The sequence below is a fragment of the Sinocyclocheilus rhinocerous genome, unplaced genomic scaffold, assembly GCF_001515625.1.
Source record: "Sinocyclocheilus rhinocerous isolate Xijiao unplaced genomic scaffold, SAMN03320098_v1.1 scaffold3243, whole genome shotgun sequence".
NCBI classification, from domain to species: domain Eukaryota; kingdom Metazoa; phylum Chordata; class Actinopteri; order Cypriniformes; family Cyprinidae; genus Sinocyclocheilus; species Sinocyclocheilus rhinocerous.
The window spans coordinates 161,787-165,601 of record NW_015636692.1 but is presented as its reverse complement, the minus strand read 5'-3'; the positions used below and the strand labels follow the sequence as shown (position 1 = coordinate 165,601).

The 3,815-nt window shown below is 39.4% G+C and overlaps 1 long non-coding RNA gene across 1 annotated transcript in view; it reads right to left on the bottom strand.

Moving 5' to 3' along the window:
* The window catches only part of LOC107748031 (uncharacterized), a 26,153-nt gene that overhangs the window by 18,226 nt on the left and 4,112 nt on the right, over positions 1 to 3,815 (bottom strand). The window contains exon 2 of the long non-coding RNA XR_001640871.1: positions 537 to 543. This is a non-coding gene — a long non-coding RNA (uncharacterized LOC107748031). The remainder of the gene's footprint in view (positions 1 to 536; positions 544 to 3,815) is intronic.

Here is a 3,815-nt window from a genome sequence, read left to right as displayed (position 1 = left end):
TATAAAAATAAAGTCGACTTGACTAGGTTAAAGGGGACATAACACACAGTTTTGGCCAATCTCATGTTAATCTTGAATACCTATAGTGTAGTATTGCATCATTCACATCTCCGAAGAGTCTTCAGTTTTATCAGATTTATAAAAGAAAGATGCAGCTTGCGATTCTCTCCGAAAACAGCCGAGCTCCTGGAGGCGAGCCGTGGGCGGAGCTGAAGAGTCGCGAGCACTTACACTTACTAACAATCACAGACATTTGATGCAGTTTTACAGCAGTTCCTATATGACCGGGATCTTTGATCGCTGGGGCTTCTCCATCTTTCAGTATCAAACGATGTCCAGTGTCAGAATGTACCTTGTTATAAAACATTCGTCACTGAAATGACGGGAACAAACAAACACGCTGAGAAACTCCGTTGCTGCCTTAAAACAAATTGCAGCCACTGTTCACATAACACTGAATAAGGTTATCTTTTCCTCACATCCAAAAACACGTTCCAATAACAACCAGATAGCTCTGGGACAAGCGTGTTCCCGACAATACAACTATAACTTAAGGACAAGCATGTTCCCAACAATACAGCTATAACTTAAGAACAAGCATGTTCCCAATAACAACCAAGCTTAAGAACAAGCATGTTTCCAATGCGACTAGACAGAACAAGCGTGTCTGATACAGGAACAGAATCAACGCTGAACTAACGGCTGCATCCGAAACTGGAAAACGCTGCCTTCGGAGGACACATTTCAAGGTAGGAAGGCATCGAGACATGTCGAATCCAATGTTAGCTTCACTTTCTGCATCCTGAGATACCTCATCTGGTCGATATTTAAAGGCAGAATAGGTGTATCCTTTGCTGCCTTGATACCCACAATCATCAGATGGCGCTGTATTAAGCAGTATAAAAAGTGTTTCTGTTGCTTTATGAAAACATTTCTGAAACATCTGTGTATTTGACAAATGTTGCATTTAATTCACTTCATCTGTGAATGTATGCAAACACTGCGAGAGCATCATTACCGGGATCAGAAAGTGTCTGACTTGACGTCTCCGCTTTAATTCCGCCCCGGCTATTCTCTCCAGCCGGAGGCAGGCTAGTGTAGTTCCTCTCGAACAACCTAGTCTTTTCGAGCAAGTAACTGCAGCGCTGCCAAAGACTTCCGTAACCATGAAAGAAACGCGTTAAGCGGCGTCCTCTTGCTCTCGCTTGGGTCGCTGAGTGCACGCACACGCATAAGAATCCAACTCTTAACAGTGTAAATAACTCAGAATGCATGAAATCGCATTAGACCCCCCCGTTAAGCGCAGCATATTGAAGCGACAAGCGTGTTGCCAGTGACAACAGATAAGTACCGCACATTCGCATGAACTAGCATAAGCATTTAACTGAAAACAACTTAATGAGCCCAAGCAACATGGATAGCCTTAGCAACACGCATGTTGCAGATAACCTGAGAGCATTAAATGGAACTTAGCTTGTGAAGACGTTCGAGAGAGGTGGATGCTTGATCTCTTGATAGCCATCTTGCGGATGAAGTTCCCATCTGAACTTGCTCTTGAGTCAGTCACATAACTCGTGGAGTCCATGACAATAATATAGAGATGTGTGAAGTAATGCTAACTCAGTTACTTCCGAATCAGGCAGCTTATGATCAATGCGGTGAATTCACGTGTTTAAGTTAACGAACTTGAATGAATCGGAGGTGAGTCCTGCTGATTGTGTTTTGCCTGCCGAATTCACCATTTAATTAGCTATTGAGCAATGCGAAAACTGCTGATAATACTGAGGGACCTTATATATGAATGCTTAGATAGGTGTCGTATTCCTATAGGTAGATGGGGATCAGCTGAGAGTCAGCTGATGCGAGCTTGACTAACGTGACCTGCCAGAACTAACTCTACGCTAGATTTCTTAATGTCAAACTCATAATAAATGACTGTTTTCCAGTTTAGTCCCACCTGTTTGATTCCCTCTTCCACACATCAGGATACAGCAGAAGATCAGGCTGATGTAGTTCAGATGTCCTGCAGCTCTCAAAGATAAACTGATATACTGTAAGTATCGTCTAGTTTTTACTTCAAATGTTCAAACCTCTGATTTCAGACACTTTTATTAAGCTCTTTTAATTTGATTAATGCTGAGTAAATTTAACGAGCAGTGGGAAGTCAGGAGCTACATGTCCGCATGTTGTGTGATGATGAACATAAGACAGTTGTAGATTTACATTTGTGTATTTGTGCCAAGTGTCTTGTTATATGGAATCACCTCAGACTTTGCATTTCAGTTCACTGATGTTTTTTATTTGCTATTTTAATAAAAGACAAAGATAGTGTTTTATAAAATGCATCCATTACAAAGATATAATAGTACAGTGCTCATTCTATAGATCTGCAAGAGTAGTTAACGGTTTCATGTCTACATGGATTTTAAACAGCACCAAAAAACACTTTTTCAATACTAGAACAAAAGGAGACATTCATGTATTTACAGAACAGTTTTACACATGCGGTACAACAGAGCTAAAATAAAAATCCGACACATGATTTTATCACAGGAAATTGCTCTAACATGTTGCACATGTACGTATGTAGATCCGTTCGGTCCTGGTAGCTGTCTTTGTATTTACATGATTAATAATCATTAACATTACATTTACATTTAGTCATTTAGCAGATGCTTTTATCCAAAGTGACTTACAAATGAGGACAATAGAAGCAATCAGAATCAACAAAAGAGCAATGATATGCAAGTCTCAGTTAGCTTAATGCAGTACACATAGCAAGGTGTTTTTTTGTTGTTGTTGTTCTTGTATTTTTAAAATTATATTATAAATAAAAAGAAAACAGATGGAAAAGAAAAAGAATAGAGCAAGGTTTTTCTTTTTTTATAGAAAACAAGCAGTTAGTAAATGAATAGAGTGCAAGTCTAAAAGGGGCAAGTTTTTTTTTTTTTTTAAAGAATAGAATTGTGCTAGAATGTGTCTTCTAATAAAGAATAGAGAGTGCTAGAGTTAGAGGGTCAAATAAAGATGGAAGAGATGTGTTTTTATTCATTTCTTGAAGATGGCTAATAGTCCAGGCTAGGGTTGGGTACCGAAACCCGGTACTAATATGGCACCGGTACCTGTGTAACCGGTATGCACTAGAACCGAATCCGAACGCAGATTTCGGTGCCATGCCTGAGCGATCGATTGAAATATTTGTCCTCAGGTTCTCCGAAACGAACGTAAGAAGCATCATTGCCGGCACCGCACGTGAAAAATAATTTCCCGACTGAGAGAACGCACGTGAACTCGAGTCGGAAAGCTCTAATAATACAGATCCAACACATCTTTGTAGTAACGCGAGTGTCCATGTTGTTTTCACATTCCGACTTAAAAGCACAACTCGGGGAATGAGAGCATCCGAGGAGCGCGTGAATGCAGTAATTACACTTGCTCTGATGCCTTCCGTTAACTAAGCTAAACATGCTTAAATTAAAACGCCTAAATCTAAACCTCCCTTGTCTTCACATTTCTAAACCTGTTGTCCAACAAAAGAAAACATTATAACCGTTTTACTCCACAACACCAGTCAGATGCTTCCTTTTGTGATCTGATGTGGCTTCTTGTCACAGAATGAGGCAGAAAATATGTTCCATCGGCTACTTTAAAAAGAATACATCGATTAACAATAGATTATATATATATACTTAATTATGATGAAAATACCAGAGATGGCTTGAATAACACAGATAAACTATATTGTCGCAGTCGAGTGTTTATTGTCTTTATTTTATCATTCAAAACGTTTATATGTTCCGTTTACTCAGTTACAG